We start from the raw sequence: 9,059 nt of genomic DNA, 5'->3' as shown, positions 1-9,059 counted from the left end.
CTCCGACTCTTGGAATTTTGAACCTCCGACTCCACAGCCTTGCTTTATTCTAGCCAATCTCCAACCTCTACAGATACAACGCATTTATATATTTTCGTTGATGGCAACACAAATAACGCCTAAAGAAACTAGAGATCGCTCTAGGTTTCAATTTAATCGGTTTTTATGTCGAAGGACACTACTATTTGCACCTGGAAGCTAGAAATTCAGCTGCGGTGGATGAAAACGGGAGCAGCTGAAATACTATCACATCACGTATCCAGTGGCAGAGGCTTTTTCTGAAGAACCTGTACTAAAGGCACAAAGGGTAAAAATCATGAAAATTCATCTATTCCCGATTGTTTTTCTTATTTTCTATTCTAATATGCGAATTAAAATTTGCTTAGATTAGAACTGACTTTAACATTAAATACGAACATTGGATATAATAGTGAGATTCTCATGGTGATAGCCTCCTATGTTAAACTTGAATGACATTGTCTATTACTTGTAAAATCGGAATGGGACTATTCGGCGCTGCCCTTTCAGCGCGAAACCCATTTCGGCGCAAGATCCATTTTGCGAGACCCGTTCGGAAATTTATATTTAGTTAAGGATTTCATTTTGTACGTATGTAGGATAAAGGGAGGTACATAGGAGCAATTGTTTTTCTTTCCCTTTTTTTATTTTTTAAAAGCTATTAATTTCGCAGAGCAAATTTGTCCTCAGGATTGACTATTCTTTTCTTTGTGGCACGGAATTTTTTAAAATTAAAAAAATATAAGAAATATTTTTTCAAAGAAATTAACAATACATTTATATATTTGTCACACATGGAAAAATCGAATGACTTTTCATCCTCACACTTTACATTAAAAAAGGTGTTCCTTGTAACACCGAAACACGTGTCTGCAATTATTTGCAATTTTTGTGCTTCAAAACGTTGGTTAATTGATTATTTTAATTACTATAAGTGTTAAGAAGTAACTTCAACAATAAATAATTCGTCACTCGGTTTAAAAAAAAAAAAAAAATCCACCATTCCCCTAAATTTAACTGAACGTTCATTCAATGTTTTTCAATTATTCAGTTAGCTGTTTAGTGAGTTTAAAACGTGTTTTCACGTGAAGAAGGCAGTTATATAAAACGGCTGCTAGCACAAAGAAGTGCTAGAAGAACTACAAAAACACAAAAAGGCTCAGCTTTGCTCTAAAAGCTTGAAAAAGAGGTAGAAGTGGGACTTCCATTACTCGAGAATTTTTCAAGACTTTTTGTTTTAGTTATCACAGCAGCGTGTATCATGGTATCTTATAACATACCATGTTCACAAGTGACCCCCTTTTCCCCCTTCAGGGCAAATTTTAATATTGTGCGGCTCTTAGAAGTTGAGCTCCGACTCTGACAATGTTTACCTCCGTTTCGGAGAATAGGAAGGGGTAATTGGTGCTAAGTTGAGTTGAGAAACTTTTTTAGTAGTTTTTCAAAAATATTTCAATTAAAATCCGAGCCAATATGCGTATATTTTTCGCAAAACTCCCCTAAAACAGGTAAACGTAGTCAAGGTCACAGCTCAACTAACCAGAACCTCACTATATATCTTTTGACAAGCTTCTAGAACTCTGAATCCTCATTATTCATCTCCAACTTTTTTTTTTTTAAATAAATGTTTCTGACATTCATAAAGTTCAGAATGTGAAAATCTGGCGCCGAATCGGTAAGCGCCGAATCGTAACAAACCCTTGTAAAATGCAGAAAAATGAATTGTTAGATTAACAAATAATGAATTAAATCTTCCTTTGTAACACATTAAAATTTGAAAGCAATACCGAACAGCTCAGTTATAGTATTCAGACTGCAGTTACACCATTATTTGGAGCTCATCAGACATGACGAGCCATAATCAAGCTGCAGTCTAAGAACATCATAATAAGCGCTGAGAATATCTTCATACTGGTAGCTAAAAATATTTTAGCTACCAATATCAATCCAAGGAAAGGTACGAAAATTTCGTACGGCTCCACCTTGAAAAAGCTACGGCAAAGAATTACAATAACAGCGATTGCTCTGGGGAGGGGAGGAGGACGAAAACGAACGAATTACGAATAAAATCTTTAATCCAGCGTATTTCCTCTCTTCCTTTTACTGTCGTCAAGTGAAGTAGTATTTACGCTTGTAAAAACACGCAGTTTTCAATCATTTTCTAATTTTTTTCTGAGCAACGTATTATTTAACGTCCGACGTGCGAGTAAATATATTTTCTTTTCTAATAATAAAGCTGAAAGTCTCTGTGTCTGGATCTCTCTCTGTCCGGATCTCTGTCTGTCTGGATGTCTGTGACGCGCATAGCTCCTAGACCGTTCTGCCGATTTTCATGAAATTTGGCACAGAATTAGTTTGTAACATGGGGGTGTGCACCGCGAAGCGATTTTTCGAAAATTCGATTTTGTTCTTTTTTTATTCCAATTTTAAGAAACTTTTACCGAGCAAAATTATCATAAAATGAACGAGTAAATTACCAAGTTATCATAACGTGGAACCGTAACATGGGCAAGCCAATTGGCGAGAAATTCATCATATATTATTTGTAAATATACAGGCGAACCAAAAGACCTTTTAATTTTTCTACTACGGGCAAAGACGTGTGGGTGCCACTAGTTAGAAATAAGTAAAAAAGTGCTTTAAAATTTAATTTATAATTTCAGAATTTACTCAGTTACTCACCAATTAAATTCTGAAAGTCGATTTACTAGCAATCAAAATGTTGCTCATCTGTACACAGCTTAGTCCATTCGTATCTCAAAGTAATCTAAATTGAACAAGATAATTTATTTTAAGTTTTAGAACAAATAGATTTTTCATTATTTGAGATTTCAGAAAAAAATATCTTTCTAAATGTTTCAGAGCAAGGATTTTTTTTTCTGCTCTAGTCTTCACATATTTATATATTTATTTATAAAGATCTATTTATATATTTTAAAAAGTTTTATTAGTCTGGTTTTTTTCTTAAATTGAAAAGTAAGTTATTCATCACAAAGTGAAGCCTGTCAAGACATATCACTACGAATTTTCCTTTCAAACAAACTCAGAAAAAAAACTTTCCCTGTGTGTTTCGTAGAAAATTTCCATCGCCCTTAATATTTTGCAATTTTTGTCAGACTCTCTGCACTATGCATATGTGCATAAACATCTGCTTCCCATTGTTCGTGTTTTTTTTTTTTTTTTTTGCTGCAATTAAAAAGATGCACGTATAAGGAATCAAAAGTCATTAAATCAAAATCCATAAGCCTGATTAAATGAGTTAGTTCAAGGAAACAATTCTCATGAACAAATTCAGTACATAGGAATGCCCAAGGTATTTTACTAAAATACTATTTAAATTCGAGAAAAAAAAAAAAAAAAAACCACAGCATAGTAGTTTAGCTAGAAAAAGAGTAAGTACAGTTGAACTCGCTTGTAACGATCCCTGTTTTAACGAAAACTCAGATTTAGTGAGGAAATAAAAAAGATTTGATTGGTACAACTTTAAATCTTAGGGAACACAACTCGCTATTAAGGAGCAAACCCTGCTTAAAGCGAGAAATATATTTGAAATTCATAAAATTTCTGTTTATTTCCACCTCAGAAAAGATTATTATTCTATTTTTTTTAAAAATTCCGGAAACATTTTGAATTCAACCGGAAGTTAGAGATAAGACTTAAATCCTAAAAACAAATAATGACGCGGCTTTTTTTTTTCTTTTTTTGAAATTCGCATATTAGAGACGCACTTAAAAATCACGTATATTTGTTGAAACATGTGTGTTATCATTTCCGAAATATACGTACTTCGGAGGATGTTGTAGCTAATGCAGATGGGGGGGGGGGGGGGGTCAAACTCTTTTGAAGCCACGGATGCAAATGACGATATTTTACGGACAAGAGAGACAATAGGACGGTTCAAAGCAAATAACAAACTTCTTTGGTACTGCAAGCCCCCCTCCCCTAAGGTCAAGGGAGTACCTCCTCTCAATATCGCGAAGGACTCCTCCAAAAGCAAGAGTCCCTCAACAATACGAAAAATACCCCTCAAAACACCCCCTAAAAATGTCAATGGCGCAGTTTGCGCCATGACCCCCCCCCCCCTTAGGTGGGTACCTCTGGGTATTGTACAGAAATATAGAAACAACAAAGCAAGCATGTATAGATTATGATTTTTTTTACGAACCCGTTTTTGCGATCCCTTGGCTATAACGAGAAAACATCGCGGTCCCTCCGCGTTCGTTATAAGCGAGTTCGACAAGAAAAAGTAAATTAGCAAGAAAAACACAGGCGGAAAAAGATAAGCTGAAAGACAAGCATTGCAAATTTAAACACCTTTTTATGATTTTGCTGTTTTTGTACAGTTATATAATTTCTTTTGCTACTTAGTTTTTTTTTTCTAGTGCAGTATTAACTATGTTAACTATTCGTGCGGAGCGTCAACTTACAATAAAATAATCCCATGAAAGTAAGGGGGAACTGCTAAAAATATGATTTGTCTTTGTATTTTTTGAGAGTGATATACTTTACGAATGGGTTTCTTTTATTTTGGCATAATTAAGTTTTTTTCTCAGAAGCAAAAGTAGGTTCCATTTGTTCTTAGAATTGGAGTCATTAAATTTGATACATTAGAATAATTAGGGAATAAAGAACCTTTTTTCTTTTAATGGAGCGAGCTTTGTTAATAGTCACTTATTTATTTAGATCCTTTTTAGCCTACTTCCTCAAATAGGAAAAGAAAGAAGAAAAAAGCACGGAAAAGGGCTTAATGCATCTTTAAAATATCACAGAAAGCAAAATAAATAAATAGTCTTATTAAATGAATATCGCAAATTAAAAATTAGAAAGTAAAGTTTTGAGATGGGGATATGTGTGTCTGTTGGTCTGTGCCTGCCCCTTCCCCCTCATACCCTATAACTTTTGAGTCAATTGTGTGTTTTGAACGAGCTACTTTTTTATTCGAAAGATTTCGGTGAGGACTCCTAATTCCAATATTTCCCTTTTAGACTTGAACAATTTTTATTATCGTACGCAGAGAAATTAAGGCAAACATATATCCCGAACTTGTAGTAAGACGAATTTGCTTCAAACAAACTTTGTTGGAAAAGCTCTTGATGATGAAAAGGTAGAGAAAGTTTTTTTTTTTTTTTTTTTTTTTTGATTCAGCTGTTTCAAGGGTATTTTTTGAATAATTCAAATTTTTTTAAACATTGACGCCTAAGGGAGAAGGTACAAAATATTGAAAAAAATTATGCAAATTCTAAACATGTTCCACCCTCAGTTTCAAGAAACGGGAAAAAGGTTCGAAAAATCGAAATACCGTCTCTCGTAGACTTGACATTAACGCAAGTCAGAGATAAATATGACTGAATCAAAATAAAATGAATTCAAAACGCAAATATTTTTACCATGGCTGCGGAGGTGGACTCTTGACTCCTAGAATTTTTGAGCCTTTGACTCCAACTCCGACTCCTGTATCCTAAAGTCAGTCAGACTCCACGACTCGGACTGTGACTCTGCAGCCTAAGCAGAAATAGACGCGGAGAGAAAACGGCCGACTCTGATGGAACTTTAAAGCCTTCGATTTCCGACTCCGATTCCTTTACCTCCAAATCAGTCCGGCTCCGACTCCATTGCTCAAACTCGGGATCCGCATGCCTGGTTTTTACTGAGAAATAATGACTGTCGAGATGATTTGCTTTCGTTTTCATGCTAAAGTTTTAATTGATTAATTTTATTTTTGACAACTGGAAATAAAAGGACCATCCGAAATCTTTATTTTTCAACAGAAAAGAAGAGTTGTACAGATGATTTTTTAAAGAGGACTTTTTATTATTTATTTTCTAAAGTATACTTTAAAAAAAATTATTTTTGGCAATGGGGTAAAAATAAAATCCGAAGCGCTCTCTTTTAACCCAAAAGAAAGAGAAACACACGATTTGTTTTTGTTTGCTTATTTATTTATTGATAAAATTTATTTAATTTGATACGCTTCTTATTTTTACTTTAGTTTGAAAATGAAAAATATTTTTTTTACTGGAAAAAGAAAAAAAAGCTGCATAGTTTAATAGGTGCTACTACTTTATTTGTAGGTTTGTTTATTCTTTTACGTCCCTATTCCATCAGATAAGAGAGGCAAATTTTGTTTTTAGAGATCAGCTTTCATGTTAAAAAGTTGTGTTTGACATAATTTGCAGTCTTAACTAATTGAGAGAATATTGATGAAATGCTAGAAAGTCGATGATGTTAGTATACGGGGAAGTAGGCTCGTTTAGTTTTGGATGGAACTTCTTATTGTTACTTAAGATAAATTGTTTCAGGACGAATTTAGACACTTCAATCGGCAGAGAATTTTTTCGTGAATAAATTTATCAATTCCATGTGTGAGTAAAAAAATTCTTCGAACAAATAATTTTTCTAGGAATAATATTATAATTCTATGGATAAGCAATTTTTCTATTTACGTGACTGTACATAGATCAACCAACGCTCTGTACTAGGGGAAGGGGTTGATGCTCGCAGTTATTGACTGGCAGAGCATTTTAGATAGAAAAATGATCTTTATTTTTCTTTTTCTTTTTGACTGATGTGACAAAAAAAAAAAAATGTTTCAGGAATTGCGTCATAATTTCGGAATTAAGTTATCGATTTCAATGATATTTCCTTTTTCTCTTTTGTAGACATTGTGGGGCATATTTAGAGGAAAACTCGACAATGTTTTTGTACTGTGTTATCTAATGTCAGGGCCGACTCTAGTAGTTTTGCCGCCCTAGACGATATTGACAAGTGTCCCCCTTCGCCCCGTATTGAATAATAATGTCAAAACTATAATTAAAATAATAATATATTAATAAAAAATAACGGTAAAATGCTTAAAATTAAAGTGAGTTTCTAGATTAATTCCAAACTGGGCACTAGTACACAATTTAAATCATCTTTTTTAGCATTAAAGTATGGCACTGAAACAGATATTAATATTGTCAAAAGAATTTTAAATCACGCAATTTGCCGCCTCTAAAATTAAACTGAATTTCTAGTCAAATTTCGAACTGTGTCTTGTATATCCAAGCACTGGTACACACTCTAAATTATTATTATTATTTTAGCATTGAAGCTGTGTATCTATATAATAGCGCTGAAACAGATATTCATACTTAAAAAAAAATGTGTATCGAAATTCCTCGCCCCTAAAATCAGCCGCCTAGATCTTCTACCCCAGAGCTGGGCCTGTCTAGTGTGTATTTTATATATTAATGCACCTCAAGTTCATCTATAGTACTACAGTTAATTTTTGGAACATATTTTTCCCACTCAAAAGTTTAAAACTGAATCAAAATTATGCTGATCCACCTTAGAATAATGATATTTTGTTTAAATTTTGTAAGAATTTTTAAATGACGTTTTGATTTAGATTTTGAAAGATTTTTAACTCTATAGTTGGTGCAAACTTAAACCTAAGAGCATTGTGATGGCTACGCAGATCCTAATTACTACATTATGACGCTGCGAGGTTAGGTTTGGCCCATCTTTGTGTAATACAAGGTCGCCCATATAGGGGAGCAAGGGGGGGGGGCTCAAGCCTCCCCTTAGAAATTAGAACTTCCTTGCTTTTAATACTTTTTTCTTTGCAAAAATGCAAAAATATTTTCCTCCAGCCATTAATGAATAAGTTATTAAAAATGACAAATTTTAATGACTCTAATCTGTCCAGAAATAGGTTTCCATGGGGAAAATATTTGAGCCCCCTTGCAATTTTGCATATGGGTGCCCTTGGTGTAATAGGTATGGAAATGTTGAAAATTGTTTAGTCTCTACGCTTGTTTGGCAAGACAAAAAAGCTTTTGACTCGAGGAACACCAAGTACTTAAGAGGAAAAAAAGGGGGCAACAGTTGAGGATTTTTCTTTTTTTTTCTTTTCTTTTCTTTTCGTTTTTTACAAAATAACTATAATAACAAATGAAATAATATATAAGCGGAACTTTACTTAGTTGTTAAAGAACTGTTACAAAAATATTTAAATGTTAGAAAGTAAGCAATTATTGTAATAATTATGTATAACGAATAAGCATTGAGGAAAAAGCATAGGAAACTACAAAAAATGATCACAAAATTCACGTAAAGGATGTCTTATAGGATAATGTACTTATGATGTTATCTTTTGTTATCTTTTTTTAGAAAGGAAATTTTTTTCTAACGTGGTCAACCAAAAATCTCTGTGAACCAGTAAAATATTTCAGTGGACAGGTGCTAGTCGCCGGACCACCGGTTGGGAGGTTGGGAATCGCTGGTATAGAATGTAGAGTATTATTTCAAAAATACGAAATTTTGCTTTCTTTCGAAATGTCCATGACCTATTTACCTTTTTTTTTTTTTTTTGGAGGAGTCTCAAAGCAGATTCCTCCTAAATTCTCGATAGTAAAACGGGCACTAAGTTTACTACAACAATGTTGTTTTGGAGTGCTCGTTACGTAGTAAAAGTCTGGGATTAGCACTTAAATTTATGACATTCCATTGAAAGGAAAGCGTAAAATATTGTGATATACTGAAGGGCGGATCCAGTTCATGATTTTGTGTGTGTGTGTGGGGGGGGGGGGGGGGTAAGGTCGGAAAAGGGTAACAAGTGAAGTGTAATATTTAGGCGCAAATTGGATGTCGATTAACAGAATATCTAACTTTCCAAAGTTCCAGGTACCTTTGGAGGCTACAAGTTCAAGTGTGGTTTGTGGCATTGTTGGTAAGAAAAATCGACTTATTCTAAGAAAATTGACTTATTCTAGAAAATATACGAAATATTAAGGTTTAAAAATACGGAATTAGTTAAAGAAAGATAAATGAGATAGTGAGAAGCAATTTACTGATTTAATTCTAATCGTTTTTTTTAACGTATTATAGGGCTATCATAGTTTATGTATGAATATCAGTGGCGTCGCTAGGGGAGGGGGCTGAGGGGGCGGTTCATCCCGAGTGTCACCTGTCTGGGGAGTGACACCCAAACAGGGGCGTAGCTAAGGGGGGGGTTTTGGGGACAAAACCCCCCCCCCTGAAAAGTTAGTTTCAAAAAA

Source organism: Uloborus diversus, chromosome 1 (assembly GCF_026930045.1).
Source record: "Uloborus diversus isolate 005 chromosome 1, Udiv.v.3.1, whole genome shotgun sequence".
In the NCBI taxonomy this organism is placed as follows: domain Eukaryota; kingdom Metazoa; phylum Arthropoda; class Arachnida; order Araneae; family Uloboridae; genus Uloborus; species Uloborus diversus.
The sequence above is the reverse complement of the archived record's forward strand: the minus strand, read 5'-3'. Positions refer to the sequence as shown.